Consider the following 26,189-nt stretch of genomic DNA (forward strand, 5'->3'; position numbering starts at 1 on the left):
ATGTAGATGCTACGTTGCGGTCCGCACACATCAATAACATCTTCGCAGATTCTGTACATTAAATCTCAGTAAGGAACTACCAATAAACCAGTAAACACCCAGCCAGTATGTCGCTCCTTACTGGGAATCGAGTGACATACTGGCTGGGTGTTTACTGGTTTATTGGTAGTTCCTTACTAAGATAAATGTACAGAATCTTTGAAGATGTTATTGATGCGTGTGAGCCGTAAAGTAGCGTCTACACACAGACAGGTAAAAACAGAGGTACAGACTCGGGCATTTGTGTTTGTCGGCAGACAAACAGATGGCGATATTGAAAGACATGATTAACATACAGTGATGAAACATATATCAATGGAAAGGCCAGGAAATTCTACATATGGCCAGTTGCATGAGATTCAAGACAGATTAATGAATACAATGCAGTAGCATAATATATGTGAAATGGTGAGACGTTTGGCGTCTTCACAAACAGAAACATACACACAGTTTGATACAGAAGATTCATTGGAATATTATGAGTACATGATTAGAATGCTTGCATGACAATGCAAGTAGTGGTGATTGTACATACATCAAAACAACAATGGTTAGGGAGAAACAGACGGAAATATTGTATGGTTGAAATCGCATCCCTTTAGAGAAAGAAAACGAGATGCGCTTGTTGTCATGTCCACTCTGATGGACGACGAACACACACACACATGTGTGTTTGGAAGAGACGGCGTCAGGCTCTTACAAATACCTTCCCCAAGATGTGGGTAACGTCTGATTAATCGGCCCGCCTGCAGAGATGACTGCTCAGGTGGAGGGTGTGGTGTGGTTGTGCTTGGAAGAGGCGGTGTCGGGGTGACGGGCTCTTACAATACTCCCCACCCAAGCGAGGCATCAATGTGGAAATTGTCTTGCCGACAATTGTAGTTAGCTCGAAGGGCTTGGGCTAGGGGTGGGTAGGAGGCTGAAGGGCGGCGCCGGCCAGCAGGAGCTCAAGGAGGACGGGAGCGGTTGAAGGGTGACGTCGGATGATCCTTCGGTGGCTGGCTCGAGGGCTGAAGGATGACGGCGGCTGATCCTTGGTAGCCAGCTCGAGAGGGGAGGCTGCAGGCTGAAGGATGATGTTGGCTGGTCTTTCATTGGTCAGTTCGTCCAGTATGAGTGCGGGGGCGGCTTCAGGTTTCCTGGGGGAGACATCCAGGGCTCTGGTGGTGGGGTGGGTCATCTCAGAGGGTCGGACTTCTACTGAGAACTTGGGAATGGCAGGAAGCAGCGAGGCGGCAAAGGGTCTGTCGACACGTGGGTCGTCATCTTGTGTCAGCTGGTCCTTTGGGTCACTCCGGGGTCACCAGTGTAAGGACTGGGAATCGAGTGACATACTGGCTGGGTGTTTACTGGTTTATTGGTAGTTCCTTACTGAGATAAATGTACAGAATCTTCGAAAATGTTATTGATGTGTGCGAGCTGTAAAGTAGCGTCTACACACAGACAGGTAAAAACAGAGGTACAGACTCAGGCATCTGTGTTTGTAGGCAGACAAACAGTTGGTAATATTGAGAGACATGATTAACATGCAGTGATGAAACATATATCAATGGAAAGGCCAGGAAATTCTACATATGGCCAATTGCATGAGATTCAAGACAGATTAATGAATACAATGCAGTAGCATAATATATGTGAAATGGTGAGACATTTGGCATCTTCACAAACAGAAACATACACACAGTTTGATACAGAAGATTCGTTGGAACATTATGAGTACATGATTAGAATGCTTGCATGGCAATGCAAGTAGTGGTGATTGTACATACATCAAAACAACAATGGTTAGGGAGAAACAGACGGAAATATTGTATGGTTGAAATCGCGTTCCTTTAGAGAAAGAAAACGAGATGCTCTTGTTGTCTTGTCCACTCCAATGGACGACGAACACACGCACACACGCGTTTGGAAGAGACGGCGTCAGGCTCTTACAGCCCTGGGAAAAGACGCCTGCTACCAGAATTGGGACAACTACATCCCTGCGACCTTTTCCTAGCTTTTCCTATTCGTAAATTGTAAATTTAACACTCACTTATTTCGCCCTTCCCTACCTAACTCAATTCTGAAATTATAACATCGATATTTATAACCTTACCTCAGACCTGCACTCTTCTTGCTTTGAAAATTTTAGTTGAAGGAAATAGAATGATTTAATTTTCAATTCCAATTAATTTTAGTTAATTCCAAGTTCTGGAATTAGCTAGTAAGCTGATTCCAGGGATCCTGACCAGCTGTCGCCACTTTTATGTTGGTGCACGGTTAATTACATTAGTTACTTTGTCAATTAGATAAACTCTGCCTTGCACTCACCGTGGACCTATGTAATATGCCAATTAGGGCTGGCAAAGGCTGTACATTACATGAAACAAAAGAGGGAAGGTCGCCAGTTTAAAACTAGTCAGTACAGGAATATAGAATTTATTGATCACAATAAAGAAAATTATGCAAAATTACTGAAACAGTTCTAAACAATAAATAAATGAAAATCCCAGATAGAGTTAACAACCACTCAAAATACAGATTCTGGGTTTATGGAACATATTTAAGATATAAATCTTAACACAACGGATCTGAGTCCCTTCTGAGGACTTCTTGCCATAGCTGATTTTCAGTGAATGTTGCAACGTTGAGTTATCTACCCTGATAAAGCAGAAATTCTCCTGATCAAGAGAGTTGACAGACTGCCTAGCTAACACGTCCACACGTTCTGGAAATAGGTTATCCAGATAACAACTCATATATAAAAGATCTCTCATTTGCAATAAATTATTCCCCAATGGAGGAAAGTTGACTCTGTTATTAGCAAGAATTTTAACACCGTGGAGGTGTAGTTAAGCTATATCAGTGAGCAATGATTAATTCATTTACGGGACGTAATTCAAGAGGAAAATTGACTTGCTAGGCTTTGTTGCTGGGGATGTATGAAGGGAGATGGAAATTTTGAAGCAAGGAAAATGAGGTCTTCAGTCAAAGAAACAGACACTGGTAATTAATTACTAAAATGCAGGCTTACCGGTTATCATTTATTACAAGGCACTGTTGCAATGCAGTAGATCCAATTTCTTTTATCTAGCAACTAAGGGTGCTTGTGCCTGGGACGCTTCTGACCCCTTAGAGACCACGTGCATACAGATACGAAAAAGACGCGGGCGTGCCAGGGACAGGGTGCATGAGCGAGGTGTTACTTGCAGGAAGACTAGGCAAGGACTGAGAATGAGCTTTGTTGGCAGGCGCTGAGGTACATCCTGTCTGCTTCGGTGTGGGCGGAGCTGCCCCGGTCGTAGAAAGTACATTCATTACCAGCAGAGAGGTGTTCATTGGCATACAAGTCTTATAGTAAGAATATCTAAAAGGAACTTTAACCTGCAGATTCCCTTCCATGACTCAGTGTCACCTGCGTCCTGGCTAATCCTGCTTCTCAAAACATCTCCACTCCTCCTCTGTCGCTAAGGTGGGGGTTCCATCCTCCCCCCTGGTAGGACTGTCCTATCTAAAAGGATTTTAGGCCCTATATTAACAGTCTAGAGGCGAGAACAGCATATATTTATAGTAGTGTATATATATATCTATATATGTATAAAAGTGAATGTTTGTATATTTGTTTGTCCACTATAGAAATCCTAACAGCTTGACAAACCCAGACAAAATTTTTCGCATGGCCTCTATGTCACTCTAGAAAGGTTTTTAACTCAAAATCAAACCCATACCCCATGACAGACAAACACAGACAAAACAAATGAAATTTTCGTTTTTATGTCACCATTTTCTTCAGTACTACTGGGTTCATTCTCATTTTTCTCCTGACGCTCTGCCTTTTATTCCCTGCTCTGTCAGATGTATGGTTAACCTACAACAATAAATCTAAATTCCCTATAACATGAATTTTTCATCAGAATTTATGTGAATTTTGATCAGAATTTATGATAGTTATTAATATATGTGTTAAACATATACCTTACTGCTTGGTTTTATTGCTAAATTAAATATTTTTAGCTTTGTTACAAACCATATTTCATAGCTGTAAAGCAATGAACCCAAACCAACACGTCCAAGGATTTTATCCCTAAACAATTGTCTTCTTCATTCGCACATGCTTAGTAGCTGCTAGCTCTACTCGACATGCAAGATGTGTGATGACAGTATGTCCTTTTTCTTTATTAGTTCAAATGAGAATTTTCTCATTGATTCAGTTGTTTCTTCTTCGTTATTACTTTTGCAATTCGTTATACCGACTACTTCTTAACATCATGATGGTCTATATCATTATAAATTCAGTTTAGATTAGGTTTATGGTGTGTTTTGGCAACAACACTTCACTTCACTGTTGCTGCACGAGAGACAGACCTTCTCCACTCCCCACACACACACAGACACACAGACACACCTGAGTGCAAATTGTAGAAATACAGTATTTTTTATTTATTGTCTTTGTTCAGTGGAGATGCTTTTTATTCTCCTCTGATAGAAGAACGTAATTTCCCCTCCCCTTCCCCCCCTTCCTCCCCTCTATCTTCCCCTCACCCTCCCCTCCCCTTTCCCTCCCAATTCCCCTTCCCTCAATTTAGAATTATAAAAACATGAACTGTAAAAATTCTGTCCAAGACCCTCCACAGGGCCATCACACACACTTACATCTGACTGGAATCTTTTTCACAAGGAAATAGGTTTTCTCTATGATTATTTTAAATCCAACTACTATCCATCCAATTTATTTTTAGAATATGTTAAGGAAACATTGGACAAGTCTTTTTACCCTCCTGCTACCACACACTTGGCACATAAATTAATATACTATATAAGTTTTCCATTCACGCATGACACCTCTTTTCTACTCAATCTAAAAAGGATTTTAACAAATTATTTTCCTGCAGTTGACGTGAAGCTCATACTTAAGAACCCAAAAACTATTGGTGGTATGTTTCATCACAAAGAAAAACTGCCCCCTTTGATGCAGTCCGGTGTTGTCAAAACTATTGGTGGTATGTTTTGTCACAAAGGAAAACTGCCCCCTTTGATGCAGTCCGGTGTTGTTTATTTATTTACATGTTGTTAATGGCAGTCCGGTGTTAAAGTCACAAACATTATTGGTGGTATGAAACATTTTTATATAAACTGTCACAAAAGTAAAATAAACTATAATGATTTTAAGATTATACTAACCAGCCAACGCGAACACCACCTTCCTATTTGATTGTCCACTTGGCTACGATGGTGATGCAGCTCCGGTGACTTTTATCCTTCCCATGGTCACAAACTTCTGATTGGAAATTAAGGCCTTGTCTTTTTGTCAAAGAATTTGAGAAGTTAAGAGGGCATTGTGGCTATTAAAATTACATATATATATATGTATATATATATACTGTATATATATAAATTAATAATGGAAAACTGCCCCTATTGATGCAGTCCGGTGTTGTTTATTTATTTACATGTTGTTAATGGCATTGTCAGACATACATGGGAAATGCTTGCCTTGAAATTCGACTACTCATTAAAGATTCAGATGTGATTGATCGTAGGTCAGTGAAACAACACATCTTTGTCTTGGTTACATTAGGAGTACAGTTGTACTGGAGAGTTTATGCAATTTATTCAGAAGTTATCAAACCCAGCATTACACTAATTTTTTGAAACATCAAATACTAGAAATTATATATAACTCAGAGGACTAAAAAAGTCTGAATAAAATAAACTATAATGATTTTAAGATTATATTACTTCCATATGGTAATAGGCCAGCCAACATGTGCATTGAACACCACATTACCGAGGGATGGAAAATTTGATTGTCCATTTGATGAATTACGATGGTGAGATTATGGGTCATGTTGAAAAAAATTCCAGTCTCTAAAATATTATATCTGAAAAATGACATGTTCCAGCTTTGCTAAAAAAAAAACTCAAGAACGGTCTACTGTGCTTTTGTTTTAGGCTACATAGTCTTCACTGTTCTTCTGATTTTGATTTCATTTTACTAATTATTAGTTTATTTTATAACGAATACGTTTTATTTCCCATTAAGACATGTTCCAGGCTAAGAATAAATGGAATGCCGTTTCATTTTAATTAATTTTTCAATACGTTTTATAAATGGAATGCCATACTGCATTTAAGACATGTAGGATTCCAAAGGCTATTGCATTATGATAGCCAAGTCAGTCATTTGCCATATTTCTAGTGAATTTGACATTTGGTTTTTAACTAAATATTAATTTTTCCTTAACATATACAGCACTTTTCATGTTAGATATGTTTTTGCTGTCTGTAATCATTATTTATTGTTAATAATTTATTATTATGACTTTTATCTAGGCTGACTGAATTAAGCTAGGTCATGCTTAAGGCCAGAATACTCCTGGTCCCAGTGATTGTCGAGAAGTCTTTGCTGCGCTTCTATCTACTCTTAGCTTCTCATTTACAACATTCGTTAGGTTTCTTCCTCTTCGGTAACGTTTCAGGTGCCCCTGACCTAACAGGCAGATACTACCACAAGAAGGTTTCTATAAATTCTCAACGTTCTCATTAAACTATAGATTTTTTATTATACGAAATAACATATGCATAAATACACACTTGACCGAAATATACCAATATACTGTATATCGAGAACTAGTATTAAGACTTATCTGGAAACCTTTGAAAGGTAACTGAAAAGCCATCTTCAAAAGATGAAATGACGTCTGCTGCTACTCAACTGCTTTTACTTTTGCATCTGTTTATAATCAATTGAAAACTATGTCAGAATTTTCTTTTATCAAAAGTAATTTTGTATTGAAAGTTGTAATCCTTCTTTTTAGAAATGGTATTTTAGCTGAGGCATCGAGCTGATCACGATTTATGGCCGGACTTTTGTTTTGGGGGTTAGGTGTGGTGATGTGGAATCTGCTGTTGAATTTCTAACTCTTTGTGCAAAGGGATTGCAATATTGATAAAAAATTTTTGGCTCTTCGTTGTGAGAACTGGTTCTTTTTGGTGGCTCGTGTTTACATTTGCTCGTCTGCTTGTCGTATGTTTTCCCGTTTCCGTAGTAAATCCACGAGGAGCTCAGGAGCTGCTCTCTGTAACATCTGACCGAATTCACTAGATGCACTTCTGAACATGAATTGTCGGGTGTCATCATGTCTAATGGACTTTCTGTTTCCCCATTCTATGAAATTTTAAATCAGCCGTATCATTCATGAAGGACTCTAACTCTTCTTTGCCCACTTTTTTTTCTCGTTTTCCTCAGGTGAGTTTAGATTAAGACGTCCTCAAGCCAGCACGAGACCTTGCTCCAAGGTTTGATGAGGAGTTTAAGGGAATAAGAGGCGATACCATCAGGCTTGCCTGTTTAAGGTCATCCTATTGCCAGTCCAATGTATACATACATAACGTACATGGTTTTCGTGTTTTATATTATGATTATTACTACAGTTGTAAAGCTTTTAACTCTTACGAAAGTTTCCATGAGAAATGTTGGAAGAAAGAGTCCAGCCGGGCTCTCGACAGTGATCACTCGGATGGTACTTATGATTCTTTGCAGCGGTCCTTCCATCCCAGGTTGCACTCATTCTGTAATTCCCTTACTGCTGGCTTTTGCCACTTACGTACGTTCTTCCACTCTAGCCGTAGGCACTATACATACATACACACACACATATATATATGTATGTATGTATGTATGTATATAATGTGTGAATAGGTAACATGGTGCACGATTCATCTTTCATTTACTTCGATTTTCTATCTCCAGGTTTTTGTCGCGCTAGATAATATCTTGAAACATTTTCTTAAAGTGATCAGTGTCTGAACTCTCTCTCTCTCTCTCTCTCTCTCTCTCTCTCTCTCTCTCTCTCTCTCTCTCTCTCTCTCTCTCTCTCTCTCTAGAAATTATCATAATCTGAAAATTGAGAGAGAGAGAGAGAGAGAGAGAGAGAGAGAGAGAGAGAGAGAGAGAGAGAGAGAGAGAGAGAGAGAGAATGACGAATAATCTAGAAGGTGAATGATTTAAAATTCAGTAGCCGTGTATATGTATGTTTGTGAACCGAACTCGTTTAATGAGGCTAATTAGGGAATATCGAAGAGTATCTTCGGGGTGGATGGCAGTCTCCACCCCAACTTGCGCCAGGGATCGTCGCTTGAACTGCCATAGTAACCTAAATGTTTTGATCCCAAATTGGATGAAGTATGTTTTAGTTCGTAAACATTAGACTGTAATGGACAGCAATAATTATATATTAAAGGCAATATGTATATCCTTATATTTATTATTCAGTGTAACACGGATAGTCTGCAGACAGTGAACTTGAACATGGAAAACACAAACAAATATTTCCTGTCGTGTAAGTGCGGCGCTTTTGCAGAATTACTAAAGTATTGCTGTCAGTTTGAATGGCCTAGGAACACTAGTCAAGGTGAAGAATCGTTGCAGGAGGAGTAAATGGGAATAATATAAAAGCAAGGTATGAGCATGATACCGTATCTCAGACGCTAAGCACATTTTACCAGACTTGCCTGAATTTTGGATGCATGGTGATCAGAAATGTTTATTATATTTATCGAAATCCAAATCAGTAGTAGTTTATTTGTTTATTCAGTCGAGAAATCCAATATAAGAAATGTTAGTATTTTACAGAATAAAATTCTTATTATCTTTGCAGGCGTAATTCATCCCTAGAAGAATCCCTACAATCAGCGATTCACTGTAGCGCTAGCTGTTGGTCTTACTTCTAGCCAAAAAGGTAAGGTATTTTGCGTTGTCGTTCAGCTATAATCTCTGGCAATGTTACTGGTCTGTTTGAGCGGGAAATCTTGTATTGTTACAGTCACGCGGACGCTTTCACGCAGTAAACTATATAAATATATATATATATATATATATATATATATATATATATATATATATATATATATATATATATATATATATATATATATATATATATATATATATCACTAAGTCCACGTCGGAAGGTGAGTGAAAACCGGGACTTTGAACAAGAACTTTCGTAGTTAATTCTACATTTTCAAGTTCACATTGAATACAAAAGAAGTTGACAGAGATTTATATTCAAAAACAAAAGGTGGGGGCGGGGTTACAGTTTGTTAATCTGGGCAGCATGTTCTTTAAATAACCAAGACCGGGACAAAGGATCAAGGGATAATCCATGGTGGAGATTAACATTCCTGGTGGAAGTAGCTCGTTCCTTCTTGCTGCATTGATATATATATATATATATATATATATATATATATATATATATATATATATATATATATATATATATATATATATATATATATATATATATATATATATATATATATATATATATAATGTATGTATGTGATGATTATTATCACTTTTGTACGTGATTCATTTATCACACATTACCACAGGTGAAAATAAGAAATGGGGTGTAGGTCCTGACCGGTTTCGACTTTATTTCCAAGCCATTGACGAAGGACTGATACAGAGTGTGAGAAGTCACAAATATATATACTACAAGAACAGTACTGACGAACATACACAACCGTTAGAGACTCCATATCCCCACTCAGGCCGGTGTCGAGGTAGGAGTGGCCTTTAAAACTCATTTGTCTAAAAATCACAATAGACTCTCAGGGGACATTGCTGATAAACAGACCATACCCCACCTCAGATCCACACCTGACAGGTGTCATGGAGGCGGAGTTTGGAAACTCATTAACATTACTACCCTCGTACTGTGTTTACAAATATGATAATCCTATTTTCATACATCTCTACTGCCTACCTTAAAGTTTAAACAATTTACAAATTTCTTTTGATATTAAAGGATCAAGTTTATACATCCCTTGACTGATATTCATATTATGGTTGTAACTTTCTTTTATAAAGTTAGATTCAATGATGTTCCTTTCCAGTGCATTATAGAATATACAATCCTTTTGCCCCTTCCCAGTTGATAGCATGATTGTTCTCACTAACATGTACAAATATAACACTGTTCCTTGTGCATATCTCACACATTTCTTATGTTGTTCAATTCTTTTTCCAGTGCTTTCCCGGTTTGGCCAATATAAAAGTTGTCACAAGACTTACACGGAATTTTATATACACACCCTTTAGTATTGTCTGGGGAGTTCTTGATAAGTACATTTTTCATTGTTGTATTGTTCTTAAATGCGACATTAACACCAAAATTCTTAAGAAGATGGGGATATCTTTCATATTATTATTATAAGGCAAAACAAGCAAATTTTTTTGTGTTGTAAGGTTCTTTCTGGTTTTGATACATAGTCTTTTTGCCGCTTCAAATGCACTGTTTAATACACTATCAGGATATTTCAATTTTTGCCTGCATTTCTAATCTTATCTATTTCATCATCAATATATTCAGGGCTACATACCCGTAATGCTCTTAAAACATAGATGAAAACACTGACTTTTTAACCTTATTGCTTTGTCCAGAATAGAAATGCACATAGGAAGAAATATTAGTGGGTTTTCTATACACACTATATTTAAACCCACTACTATTTCTTCGTATGAGGACATCCAAAAACGGTAAGCACCCATCATTTTCCATTTCCATCGTGAATTTAATTGATGGTACTAATTGATTTAACTTGGCAAAAAGTTTTTACATCTTGGTTCCCTGGCCATACACAAATTATGTCGTCAACATACCTAAACCATGTTACATTACGTGGGATTATGTTGTTTAATATCTTCTTTTAAAAAAATTCCATATATGTTACTTAACACTGGGGATAGAGGGTTTCCCATTGCCATACCAAAATTTTGTGAGTAAAATTTACCATTAAATTCAAATTTACAATCTTTTACACATAATTTAATCAGTTCAATTAAAGTACTTTTAGGAAATGGGATATCCAGCTGTGTGTTCTCTAACAATTCAGATAAAAACGCCATCAGATCATCTATTGGCACCTTTGTGAATAGTGATACAACATCAAAACTTACAAGCCTGGATTCACTATTAATCTCTACACTATTTAGTTTATTTATCAGGTCCACATTATTCTTGATATTTGCATTTGAGATGGTACCTACTAATGGGTTGAGAATATCTACTAAGTACTTCGCTAGCTTGTATGATGCGGAACCAACTGAACTGATAATTGGCTTGGCAGGAAAGTTTGCTTTGTGAGTTTTTATTGTACCATACATGTATGGTAGCGATGGAGAGGTCACACACAACTTCTTTATAAGGCTTTCGTTACCTTTTAACAGGTTTTTCACTTTCTTATTGAAACCACTATTCACATTGTCTATCGGGTTCTTATTTAATTCTTTATGTGTTATCATCACCTAAAAGATTTTGCATTTTTTCTATATATTCACTTTTATTTAAAATTACAAGGGCGCCTGATTTATCTGCTTTTGTCATGTGTATATTTTTATCTTTTTTCAGTTCATTAATAGCAACCATAAATCTTTTGGGGACGTTTGTGGTGTCTGATTTTTTCATACTTCCATAAATCACTCCCTTAACCATGTTCACTTCTTCATTCGTTAAATCACTATATTTTTCCAAATTACACAGTCCTTTAGTTATTTCCACACTGTTCCTTCCGCCAGGAGATAAAGCAAAGTTTAAACCGTAGCTTAAGGTACTAGTTACATTTCTATCCAGCTTTTTGTTTGATAAGTTGACGACACATTCATGATTGGCGTTGTTGGTCCAAGGGCTTCTTTCAATCAACAGTTTCATTTTATTATCGTGTTTACTTTTCAGTTTCCGATACACTTGATTCCTCATCTTCACATGACAATATTCACGTAGGGAATCTCTCCAATCTGGTGGTATTGAGGCTTCAAAATGTCGTCTTTTTCTCGTGAGATCTTCAAAATTCTTTTTGGTTTCCAATGTTTTGATGTTATGTTTTTCCAATATGGCACGTTGTATTTCACCGAAGGGTTGGTCTTCTAATTTCAGCAAGGAATTGGTTATGAACGATCTTGGTATCACTTGTTCATCCCGACATTCACGTAAAAACCGCAGGTGTTCCTTGTTGGTATGAGCTTGAGTGAGGGCGTCGGCAAATTCTCTGACGGCATATTCCAAGATGGGGAAAAGAACACAGAAAGATCGGAAGGAGCGCGTGGTATCCATTGATGATTATTATCACTTTTGTACGTGATTCATTTATCACACAGATAAAGCAGATAAATCTAGCGCCGCATGCAGACCATTCATTGTTAGCAGCTGCGTAATCATTAGGGTTAAGTCACTAAGTGGCTTATCTCCTCGGTTTCAGCTTTGTAGAATTGGTGGATGACCTTGGTTAAAAACCAGCAGGAAACGACTGTCTATCCTTTAGGCTGCACTTACTCCAAGCAAATAAAATATATTTAAATTTAACGAGATTCAAGATTCAGCTTGATTCGCCATATTAACTTCAATGGAACCGTTCACACCAGGTGAATCAATTCAAATCATGCCTGTTCGATTCAATTCATGTTGCTGATTCAGCTGGGCCAATTTTTTCATCAGTTGTAGCAAGTCCATTGAAGTGTAAACCAAGGTCTAAACATGCTACAAGATGTCCTCATCAATTTAGCACAAGAGCGAGTGCTATAAATGATCCTTGCTGCTTTAGGGAAGGAGATTACTACTGGAATTAAATGTAAAAATTATGCAACCATTTTATTATTCACTACATGCTGTAGACCTACAGTATATGTATCAGCTGATCATTCTGTCCTGCCAGTTGATAGCTCCTCGTTGTGATAAAACATTCTTTTAGGGTGTCACGAACTGACATAGCTTACGCTCTAGGGCTTGCACTTCATGTTGGCGTCAGACTCATGGCTGAACAGTGGAAATCAACTCTTATCATCATTGTCACCAAGAGAGTTGAAATTGTTTTCATGCTGGATGAAATTATGAAGCACACAGATACTTTTAACCATTGCTTCAGGTACCTCAATGCTTCTCTTCATTGCTGTTGTAATTACACCAGACTCCATAGCTAAGATTCTAATGCACATCATACTGTTCACCTGGCTCTGCCTATCTTATAGATGAATATGTTTTTGGAGTAATTATAGGTTCTTTCATTAGATTGGGCTAAATGGAAAAGCTTCTGCTCCTTTGAGATAAAATGGTACTTTTTATTGCAGTATTCGCTATTTCGCAAGGCTTTGGAATACCAAAATGTCCTGAAAGCCACGACCTACCCATATTTGAGTCACTGGAAACTGCATTGTCACTGTTTCGGCCATTTGCCGCTTCATCAATCAGAGTAAAACGACACCTAGCATCAGCCGAAGAAAAGTTAGCCTGCATCAAGCGGGCATTTCAGCATACAAAGCTCGCCATCAGTACTTCCGATGTAATTTGTAACATTGCATTTCTCGATAATATCATTGCTGCATCTCTCCAGTGATGATCAAATGATTCTTGATGAACTGAATCGAATTGATTTGCTTGGTGTCAATGCAGTCTTAGTGTATTTAGCCAATAAATCCTTTAGGCATTCTCCTCTCTCTCTCTCTCTCTCTCTCTCTCTCTCTCTCTCTCTCTGTATATATATATATATATATATATATATATATATATATATATATATATATATATATATATATATATATATATATATATATATATTTATCTATATGTATGTATATGTACTATGTATGTATATATATACATACACACACACACACACACACACACACATATATATATATATATATATATATATATATATATATATATATATATATATATATATATATATATATATATATATATATATATATATATATATATATAAATGAATGTTGTATATTAGTATGGCTTCTATGGAAATCCAAACTGCTTGACAGTCCCAGACAAAATTTTGCTCACGACCTCAATGTCACACCAGAAAGGTTCTTAACTCAAAATCAAACCCCTACCCCTTGACAGACATACAAACACAGACGAAACAAATGAAATTTTCGTTTTTACATCACCTCTTCCTTCAATTTTCTGGGTTTATTCTCATTTTTCACCTGATGCACCACCTTTTATTTCCCGGCGCTGCCAGACGTATGATTAACCTATGCAATAAATCCAAATCCCCTATAACATCAATTTTTACCAGAATTTACGTGAAATTTTATCATAATTTATGAGAATTATTAATATAATTGTTTACTACCTCAATAAAATCAACATTGAAAACCTATATTGGTCTAAATATGGTTTATAATCCTCACCAAGGTAAAAAGTAACACCAAATGTTTCTTTGGTAGACATACCCTCTCATTAAAAAATTACTCGCGAAGAAATTACCACCTTTTTTCAGTGTTCATTTTAAGCTGAACTTATCTTAATCATACCTTGCCAATAAAATACAAATTCTTAAGTATCATGTGGTATTACCAGCATATATCAACTGCTTAATCCACAAAAAAAAAAACTTTGTAGTTACAATCACAACTTTGTGGACCAAGAAATAATTCATCGACGAGATTAAACAAATCCATCACCATCCGCGCATGCATGCTAGCAGACTAAATTCTTCGGTGATAAAACTACCCCCTCATTAAAAAATTACTCGAGACAAAATTACCACATTTTTTTCAGTGTTTGTATGGGCTAGCCGTATTCGTAACCATAAGATATGTTGGACAAGGGAGGGGGGAGTGTGCCTGGCAGTGCACAGCAAGGGGAGAGTTAGTTGCAGCTGCCCGCTGGTAATGATCACTTGTATCCAATATTGTCCTGAACTCTTTATGGGCTAATAAAGCTTCAGAGGTTAGCTATCTTTCTCTAGCCCTCACATGGCACAGTGACAATCAAGAACCAATGATTGAATCAAGATGAGTTGGCATGTGCGAAGGGCCACGCCCGCAAGAAGGTCTGCAAACTTGCTGGCTGCACTGGCAGAAGGAGCTGGCAGGATCTCATGTGTGTTGCAGTCTCAACAGGCGGCGATTGAAGCATTGACATGTCAGTTATCAGCACTTCAAGGGAGTAGTTCTGTACCTCCGCAATCTCCTGTGTCAGGAAGGGCCCCAGCAGCAGTGGCGCCGGAGAAGTGCAAGTTAAACATGTCCCTGTCTGCATTCCGAAGTTGGAGGAGGTCAGTAGAGTGTTGGCTTCACCTGAACAAATGGGTGGGCATAGAAGCCATCATGCATCTACGTCTCTGGTGTGAGGCTGAATTGCAGTGCTTTGGATGCAAAGCTGTCATCAGATGAAATATTTGCGATGACGCCCTCGGCGATGCTGGATGCAACACAGGAGCTAGTGACATTGTCATCCAACCAGGCTGTGTTATGGGACACGTTCCTCAGTAGCCATCAGTTGGCTGAAGAATCCATTAAAGTTTACTTTAATAAGTGTCTCCAACGCGCAATTGATTGCAGATTTAAGTGCCTGTCATGTTCTAGGTATTTAGCAGAGTATATCCTTGTTAGGAAGATAATGGTCGGCCTACATAACCCCATGCTTAAAAAGAGAGTTGTATCAGTCAGCAGGTGAGTCTGTAAGAGCCCGACGCCGTCTCTTCCAAACACACGTGTGTGTTCGTGTGTTCGTACTCGTCATCCATCAGAGGGGACAAGACAAAACAAGAGCATCTCGTTTTCTTTCTCTGATGGAACGCGACGTCAACCATACAATATTTCCGTCTGTTTCTCCCTAACCATTGTTGTCTTGAGTTATGTACAATCACCACTACTTGCATTGCCATGCAAGCATTCTAATCATGTACTCAAAATGTTCCAACAAATCTTCTGTATCAAACTGTATGTGTGTTTCTGTTTATGAAGACGCCCAACGTCTCTCCATTTCACATTAATTATGCTACTGCATTGTATTCATTAATCTGTCTTGAATCTCATGCAATTGGCCATATGTAGAATTTCCTGGCCTTTCCATTGATGTATGTTTTAGCACTGTACTTTTATTATGTCTATCAATATTGCCATCTGTTAGTCTGCCGACAAACACAGATGTCTGAATCTTTTACCTCTGTTTTCACCTGTCTGTGTGTAGATGCTACTTTACCGCTCGCACACGTCAATAACATCTTCGAAGATTCTGTACATTTATCTCAGTAAGGAACCACCATTAAACCAGTAAACACCCAGTCAGTATGTCACTCAAACTCCTGTCCTTACAAGTCTATGTCATTGGAGGATTTGAAAACAAAATGCTTAGCATTCGAGGCAGCAGCTCGTGACTCACTGGGTGGTAAACCCAACGTTTTTGGGGCAGCAGTCGAACTGTCCGACAAAGAGGAGCCACCCGTGGCGGATGCTGTGGCTGCAGGTATGGGCAAGAGTGGGGGTTCCATCAAAGGATAGGTCTAAGTGTAGTAGTTGCAACAGATATCATGGTCATGGGCGCCAAGCCTGTCCGGCAAGAGATGTTGAGTGCTTTAATTGTGGTGGTAAAGGGCATTTGGCCAGGTGTTGACTGAAAGGAAAGAAGAAAAGTCATGGAGATAAAAATTCTTTGGCGACTGTTAAAGTGTCGTTTACAGGTTGTAGTAACCTGCCTAAGGTGAAGATAGATATTCGCATCCCTAGTAGTAGAAAATGGGGTCAGGCAGTGGTGGTAGCTGTTACTGGGGCAGAAGTATGTGTGGCTGGCACGCAGCATCTTCATTTATTGGGGTTGAGCAAGGGTCAATTGCAAAAACCGAAGGTGAAGTTAGTGGACATAGTGGGGAAGGCAGTGCCAGTATTGGGGTTGGCCCGGTGTTGCATTAAAATAGGTTCTGTGAAGTGTGAGCAGATGGTTTATTTTGCTAAATCATCATCATGTGTTTTCTTATCTTTAGATTCATGTAAAGAGCTGTGTTTAGTGCCAAGAGATTTCCCTTATGCTAAGGTGTCTAGTGTCTGTGAGAGCAGTGAAATTGCTTGTAACTTCGACAATGCCGCATCGGTGCGTCCTCCGACAAACAGTCTGCCAGCCGTAGCCTCATTGGCCCAAGGGAATAGTGATGGAGACATGGAGCGTGAGGTAAGAGACAGTGCCAAGGGACAGTATCGCGCATCAGGCAGTATCCCCACGGTCTTGGCCCCACCTACCAACGAGAGGAACCCACCTTTTCCCCTGGTCGAGATGAATGTCGACTGCTTGCAGGAATGGCTCTTGCAACGTTTTTCCACCACCACATTTAATACGAGCCAGTGCCCCCTCCCGGTGATGGAAGGCCCCCCACACCATATTCATGTTGTGCCAAATGCTAAGCCTGTAGCCTTTCATACACCGTTGCCTGTTCCCAAGCATTGGGAGAACAAGGTGAAGAAACAGTTAGAGAAAGACGTGAGCCAAGGTATCATCCGCAAAGTGCCAGCTGGTGAGGCCACCAAATGGTGTTATAGGATGGTAGTAACTGGCAAGAAAAATGGCCAGCCTAGAAGGGCAGTGGACTTTCAATCGCTAAATGCGGTGTGTTTAAGAGAAACCCATCACACAGCTGCCCCCTTTGATATGGTCTCAAACATCCCACCACACATTTTTAAAACAGTGGCTGATGCATATTCTGGTTTTCATCAGGTGGAACTGGACGAGGAGAGTAGGAGGTTGACTACCTTTATTACACCATGGGGGCGATATCAGCATCTACGTACCCCCATGGGTCATTGCTCAGCTCCAGACACGTACACAAAATGTTTTGATGACGTTATAGCAAACGTTGCCAGAAAATACAAGTGCATTGATGATACCCTGCTGTATGACACGAGTGTTGAACAAGGGTTTTGGCATGTGTTTGATTTTTTGGAGTTGTGTGAGAAACATGGGATTACACTCAATCCGTCTAAATTCAAGTTTTGTAGGTGGGAAGTAGAATTTGTGGGTTATCAGTTGGGTTGGGATGCCTACCAACCAACAGCGGATAGGCTATCAGCTGTCAAGGAATTTCCCATGCCGTCAGAGCCATCTATAACTGACATTCGTGCATGGCATGGATTAGTGAATCAGCTGGCCCCATTCATGGCCACGGCCCAAGTGATGGCTCCATTTAGGGATCTGCTTAAGAAGCCATCAAAGAAAAAAGTATATTGGGATGATCAGCTGCAACGAGAATTCGAGAAGGCAAAGAGTACTATATGTCAGTTAGCCAAAGAAGGCCTGAGGTACTACGACAAATCACGGCCGACAACCGCCGTGACAGACTGGTGCAGAGAGGGTATCGGATTTGTGGTACTGCAACAATATTGCAGCTGTGTTATGGTGGATACCCCTTTCTGCTGCAAAGGGGGATGGCGTTTGGTGTTATGTGGCAGAAGACATCTCACCTCTATGAAGCAGGGTATACTGCAGTTGAGGGAGAGGCCATAGCGGTAGTGTGGTGTCTGAAAAAAGCCAGGCTTTTCTTGTTAGGCTGTCCGAATTTCACATTGGTTACGGACCATTGTCCCTTAGTGAAACTGTTTGGTAACAGGGAGTTAAAGGATATTACTAATCCCAGATTATTTAGGTTAAAGGAAAGGACATTGCAGTATCATTTCAGCATCAAATATTTGCCTGGAAAAAGAAACTGTGCAGCTGACACACTCTCCCGCTACCCCTCCCTCTGTACTAAGCCAGAAGACGAAGATTTGGAACTCAGCGATGACCTCATGGTTGCTATGGTAACCACCTTGGTGGCAGCGCTTGAGGTGGAGGACATAGTCGTAATGGATCAAGAGACTGTTGTCAGTGCCGCTCGAGATGACCCGGTGTACCAGTTGCTACTGACGAAAGTTTACAACGGCGAGTGGCCTCAGAGCAAGAGTCAAGAGCTCGAGTGTTTAAAACCTTTCTTTGGTGTGCGAGAATGGTTAGCAGTATCAGGCGAATTGATAACATATACCTATGACCAAGGGTGTGTACGTTTGGTCATCCCAGAAAGTTTACGGCAGCAGGTAGCGGCTAACATGCACAGCGGTCATCAAGGTTTAGACTCTATGTGAAGAAGGGCCCGTCAATCGGTGTATTGGCCGGGCATAACAGGTGACTTGGAGCATCAAAGGGCAAAGTGTCAAGAACGTTTGATCATGATGCCCCCACCAGAGTACCCCTTTCAACAGGTTGTGGCTGACCTCTTCCAGGTCCATGGACGCACGTACTTGGCTTGTGCTGATAGGTTGACTGGTTGGGTAGAGATGGCCCATCTGCCTAATGGTGCCACGTCAGGACATCTCATCAAGAAATTCAGAGGGTATTTTATCAGATGGGGTGCCCCAGATGAGCTGGCTACCGATGGGGGAACCAATTTGTCGAGCGAGGAGATGAGGAATTTTCTAAGGAGATGGGGCGTGTCATCCAGGATATCATCAGCTTTATATCCCCAATCAAATGGGCACGCAGAAGCAGGTGTCAAGGTAGCAAAACGCGCCATCAGTGACCACCTAGGGCCTTAGGGTAGTCTAGATACGGATCAGGTTGCCAGAGCCCTCTTGCAGTATCACAATACACTGTTGCATGGAGAAAAAGTGTCGCCAGCTCAGTTGGCTACTGGTCGATGCCTGAGGTACTCGGTGCCCATCGTCCACCAGTTTACCGAGTAAATAAATATTGGAAGAAATCTCTTAGGTCTAGAGAACTGAAAATGGCTGAAAAGAATGAAAAGGTCTTGGCAAAAACAGATGGAAATTTGCGGACTCTGAAACCCCTCCAAGTGGAACAAAATGTCCGGATTCAGTACCCCACATCCAAACTTTGGGGTCGCTCTGGTGTGGTAACAGAAGTCATTGGGACCGGGTACCGTCAGTACCATTTACGGTTGGATGGAAGTTGTCGGGTGTCAGTACGCAACAGGCGCCACCTTCGCCCCTCAGTGGCAAACCAGAGTCTTTTCCTGAATCTCGACAACAGAGATGTAGGAGGCCACCTGTGTGGCACAACGATTATAAGATGTAATTTTGTTGAACTCTGTGATCTGTCGTATTTTTAGTAATTTTGGGAATGTTGTATTAATTATGTATGTTATTTTGTCTTTTTTTCTATTTTTTATTTTGTTGTGTTCACGGTTAGCTAGGACAGCTCCCGCAAAAGAACAGGGTGCTTGTACTATTGTATTTTGAAGATAGAAAAATATTTGTTGCCCTATATATATTTGTCCATCTTGTGGGGGCATGTATGGGCTAGCCGTATTCGTAACCGTAAGATATGTTGGACAAGGGAGGGGGTGTGGCTGGCAGCGCACAGCAAGGGGAGAGTTAGTTGCAGCTGCCCGCTGGTAAGGATCACTTGTACCCAATATTGTCCTGAACTCTTTATGGGCTAATAAAGTTTCAGAGGTTAGCTATCTTTCTCTACCCCCACAGTGTTCATCTTAAGCCAGACGTATCTTAATTATACCTTGCCATTAAAATACAAATTCTTAAGTACCTTGAGGTATTGCCATCATCATATCTAAGTATTTAATCCACTAAAAAATCACCATATCGACAATTTCTATATTAGACCATTCAGACTTCGGCCTACACTTTCCCTCTTTAATGCATACAGGACACTGAAAACAGTTGTAGTTCTTTTTACGGTGTTTAAAATTACAATTGTGAAAATAATATTAATATTTATATAGCCAACAGACACTGTATCCTAAGTAGCTGCTGGCTAAGACCGATGTCAACATGTACGATATTTCCTTTTTTTTTTTATTCGTTCAAATGCAAATTTCCTCATTAATTCGTTCGTTTCTTCATCGTTTTTACCTTTAGAATTATATAGATTCATTTCTATCTTTTATCAACCCTTATTTATTCAAAACAATAAATACTGATTGCCTAACATTCCTCCAAGAAGGGAAAGATTTTGTTTGATCCATGATTATGTTTTTGTATGAATTGACCAAGTTTATAGATGTCGCATGTGTAACTTTATACACAATTCTACGTTAAGGAATTTGATGTCATTGTAAAGACAATGAGTTGTAATTTATTATGTTAAAAACATCCCTAAAACCAATATCAAAAATATTTATCACGAGTTGAAGTTAGCCACATAGGAAAGTGTTTTGCCATTTTTACTTAATATGATGTGGGGGGTGGGAGGCCAACTCTTGCAGCAATTCACTTAATAATGGGAAAGAAGTAAAAAAAGCATAACAGAGTATAGACTAAATATTTCCTATTACAAAAGACATCAATTCTCATACAATATAAATGAATGAGTTTAAATTAGAACTGAGGGGTTGGTTCAGTTTTTTATGAATTGGGCAGTGAAGTTTACTTTCATTATAGTAACACATAAAAAAGACATCATTGGCCTAGACCTATAACAAATTGTCTGTAACACATGGAAATATTTTGTTTTAGATTTTTATTTTATGATTTGGATTTATAATGGCCTACAAATAGCACTGAAGGTTCTAACAGTGAAATGAATAAGCCTGTACATAATTTATTCAGAGCATCTGAGATGCTTCCCAGATGAAATACAGCAGCAAACTGTCACGAAATTGGCGCTAACCTGCTCTCACCTGTCAGTCGGTTGGAAGTTGTTTAGGTAATAAAATCAGTTCATCTGTTCTGGTGAGCGGACTGTTGTCTACACGTAAATTTTAATGGCAGTTTCGATGAACTGACAGAAGAAATGACAGGTAAACTTGGTGGTGTTAGGGGAGAGAGAGAGAGAGAGAGAGAGAGAGAGAGAGAGAGAGAGAGAGAGAGAGAGATAGTTTATCAACTGTAAATCAGAGTTTTTCCGGGCAGCACTGGGTTGGTCAGCTATTATATATATATATATATATATATATATATATATATATATATATATATATATATATATATATATATATATATATATATATATATATATATATATATATATTACTAAAAGGACCTCATTCAAACTGGATGGTATTTAATGGAGTTTTTATTCAAAAGTTACAAGCTTTCTTGGACAAACAGTCCACATATATATATATATATATATATATATATATATATATATATATATATATATATATATATATATATATATATATATATATATATATATATATATATATATATATATATATATATATATATATATATATATATATATATATATATATATATATATATATATATATATATATATATATATATATATATATATATATATATATATATATATATATATATATATATATATATATATATATATATAGTCTTGTAATTTCCACAGTGGTCCCGTGGATGAAGTATGTAAGCCATCTCGTGAAGATAAATGGAAGTAGTACCAAGACTTTCAACTTTTGTTCCAAAGTCATCTTCAGGGTACTAAACAGTGTTAAAGAAATAACATACACAAGAAAGCAATATGGAGTCACAGATATCAATAAAATATGTCAACAAGCTGTTCAAGTATGTAAACAACATTCTTCAAAACAAAAACATACCTAGTGGAAATATGTAATTACCACAGATACCAGTACAAAACTGTCTGTTTGTAAAAAATCTAACAGCTTGTTTTACTCTTGCATCCTTAAGAATAAAGCTTTTCAACAATTCGTCCATCTTAAAAAGACCATCGCTCAAATTCATGTTACTAAAAGAACTAATGAGACATCCTTCGACCAACAACCTGTCATGCAGTGAAGAACTCTTAAAAACAACTCTAGCTGAATTCCAATCTATTGGGTTTTCAAAGTCTCTTACGTGACAAAAAAATGGCGCTGGAGCTGTTTGCAACCCGTACATTATATTTATGCTGTGTGACTCTCTTACTTAGTTCCTTACTAGATTGACCAATATAAGGTAAATTACAAGTTGAGCAATTAATGTTGTACACCCCTCCTGTTGGCATTACTGGTTTGTTATAAAACAACGAACTCTTGATAGACGAAGTATTACTAAAATCATCATTTATTTTCAGACATTTCAGGCTGTGTACAATCGATAAAAATTCACAACGGTATGGCTTATAGGAAATACTGTATATCAGAGGCACATATTAAAATTACGGAAGACCCTATCACAAAGGTGAAAGGTAAAGATACAAATTGCAGGTTGATTAGTTTTGATGTCAATTGACTGTTCACAAAAGTGCCCTTTGATGATTTACTACAAGTTCTACAAGAAAAAATGAATGATATAGATATTCCTATTTCCCATCATGTTTTTATTATGTTGATAAAGTTATGCATAGTTGATAATACTTTTATTTTTAATGCTTGTTTTTAGACAGATTTTTGGTTTGGCGATGGGGAGTTGTTTATCTGCAAATCTGTCAAATATATACATGGAATTTTATGAAATCAGATACTTACCAAATGTCATTACGTTCACTTTGACATGGTGGGCTTTGGATCGTGACCCCTATGAGTTTTTAGAAATTTTGAATGGCCTGGTACCATCCACAAAGTTCAAATTGGAAACAGAACAAAATAAAACCCTACCATTTCTTGACACAGTCGTTATGAGAACGACAACGGATTTAAATTCAAACTGTACCGGAAACCAACAGCAGTGAATACTTTCATTCACAATTTTTCCAGCCATCACCCCAGGGTAAAACGATCAGTCTTCTCAGGGATGTTTTTAAGTGCATACAGAATTTATGATCCTGAGTTTTTAACAATGGAAATTCAGAACATCTGTGTAATTGCAGAAGAATTATGTTACCTTTTGAATTTTATCGATGGTTGCGTCCAAAGTGCCAAAAAAAATATTTTATAGTCTTGAAAGGTCAAGTATTAATTATGACATTGAAAATATTTTAGTTTTGCCATACCGTTGTGAATTTTTATCGATTGTACACAGCCTGAAATGTCTAAAAATAAATGTTGTCTTTAATAATACTTCGTCTATCTAGAATTCTTTGTTTTGTAATAAACCAGTAATGCCAACCGGAGGGGTGTACAAAATTAATTGCTCAACTTGTAATTTACCTTATATTGGACAATCTGGTTAGGAACTAAGTAAGAGAGTCACACAGCATAAATATAATGTACGGGTTGCAAACAGCTCCAGCGCCATTTTTTGTCATGTAAGAGACTGAACACACAATAGATTAGAATTCAGCTAGAGTTGTTTTTAAGAGTTCTTCATTGCACGACAGATTGTTGGTCGAAGGAGGCCTCATTAGTTCTTTATGTTACATGAATTTGAGCGATGTTCTTTTTAAGATGGATGAATTGTTGAAAAGCTTTATCCTTAACGATTCTAAAGAAAAACAAGCTGTTAGATTTTTTTTTACAAACAGATAGTTTTGTACTGGTATTTGTGGTAATTACATATTTCCACTAGTATGTTTTTGTTCTGAAGAATGTTGCTTACATACTTAATAGCTTGTTGACATATTTTATTGCTATCTGTGACCCCCATATTGCTTTCTTGTGTATGTTATTTTCTTAACACTGTTTAGTACCCTGAAGATGAATTTGGAATAAAAGTTGAAAGTCTTGGTACCACTTCCCTTTATTTTCATGTGAGGACTTATATATATATATATATATATATATATATATATATATATATATATATATATATATATATATATATATATATATATATATATATATATATATATATATATATATATATACATACATACACACACACACACACACACACACACACACACACACACACACACACTCTCTTTTGTTCCCTTCCTGTTTGGTGCCAAAAAATGAGATTTAAGCCCGCCCTGGAGCGACGGCAAACAAGAAATAAAAAGACAAAGCCACAATGGCGACTTCCTTTGAAAACTGGAAGAATCTCCCAACGTCGCAATTCATTTTGACTAGATGGCGGGTCGTACCCTTTTATACTGTACCTCTGGGAGCTCCTCAGGCGACGCGGGAATAAACTTTGTAATAAATCCTTCGGTTTCTGTCACATTTAGAGCTGTGCACGAACTTCCGTCCGGTGAGAAGAGACGCCGTCGATGCCCGTCGGTGAGAGTGACGTGTTTGGGCTTTGAGAAGTACTTTTTTTTTTCTGCTTTCCTGTGTTTTTTTCTCATCATTATTGCTTTTTTTTATTGTACGACACCTTTACTGCTGCTGCCATCTTTGGGCTTGTTCGTTTGTCTGTTTGATGTTTTTATTGTGGATTTAATTTCTTTTCTGCTGTTTTCTGTCCATTTTTTGGTTTGTTCTTTTTTTAGTTGGTTTTGCTTCTTTTTGTCCATTTTTTAATTGATTTTTCTGTTCCTTGTGGCCTAATCACGAGAGGCAGATTTTCCAGGAACTCCTTCGGTAACCACAAAATGTCAGTAGGGTTTGTAGTGAGATTTTCCTATTTTTCAATGTTTGATTTTGAAATTACAAATAATATGAATTCAAACAATTTCATTAGAATTATACGAAACATTGTATAATTCTAATGAAATTGTTTGAATTCATATTATTTGTAATTGCTGTAAAATGAAACATTGAAAAATAGAGCAACTATTTTTCAGTATGTCCCAACTATTGGGAAATTGAAAAAGGAATAGGCATTCGTCCAAGGATATATTTAACTTCCGGAGAAAAATAAAGAATGTGTCATTGGGACTGGGATGTGTTCTGCATTCCTTCTTATAATTACATTACCTTAATTGACTAGAGCTTCTGTGCTATTTGTGGCTGCTGCTTCATCTCAAGTGCTTGTCGCAAGCTAGCTCCCAGCCTTTCGGTTTGTTTCATAACAGTGTATGCTTACCTTAAATAATAATAAAATAATGTATCATAAAAAAAACTAGAATTAGATACGTACTGTGACCACGGGAACAGTAATAGAGTTTCGACGTTTAAGAGAGTTAGCTTGTGTGAAGGCCAAGGCCAACTGTGAGCCGATAAATGAAAGCCACATGGTGATCTACAAGTAAGATTTTCTACTGGAGTGCTGGACATTTTGACGCCTAGGTAAATGATAGGTGAGTCTTCCAGAGTTTTGTAGAAGATGTTGGAAGGAACGTAAAACACATTGTAAGGGAAACAAATAAAATTTTATGAGTAGGAGCAAAGGTGTAGGGAGAAATTAATTTTGTGTTTATGTCAGAGCTTTAGTAAACGATAGATGAAAAGCGTATGGTTTTTATATATATTTTGAAAGACGTTGAAAGCAGTCTCATCGCAAAAAAAAAAAAAAAAAACTATTTTTAGTGCAGGGGAGGAAGCGTGTCACTTTCATTTGATTGTTAGTTTTATTTGTGTTAAGTGATAGGAGACCGATGATAAAGAGGAATATTTTTGAGGGCTTTTGTTTCGTTTTGAGAACAACCTAAAAAAAATGGGCATTCCTTCTA

The 26,189-nt window shown here is 37.9% G+C and overlaps 1 long non-coding RNA gene across 1 annotated transcript in view; it reads left to right on the top strand.

Moving 5' to 3' along the window:
• The window catches only part of LOC136847037 (uncharacterized), a 143,539-nt gene that overhangs the window by 81,482 nt on the left and 35,868 nt on the right, over positions 1-26,189 (top strand). The window contains exon 2 of the long non-coding RNA XR_010855598.1: positions 8,679-8,759. This is a non-coding gene — a long non-coding RNA (uncharacterized lncRNA). The remainder of the gene's footprint in view (positions 1-8,678; positions 8,760-26,189) is intronic.

Source organism: Macrobrachium rosenbergii, chromosome 16 (genome assembly GCF_040412425.1).
Source record: "Macrobrachium rosenbergii isolate ZJJX-2024 chromosome 16, ASM4041242v1, whole genome shotgun sequence".
In the NCBI taxonomy this organism is placed as follows: Eukaryota; Metazoa; Arthropoda; class Malacostraca; order Decapoda; family Palaemonidae; genus Macrobrachium; species Macrobrachium rosenbergii.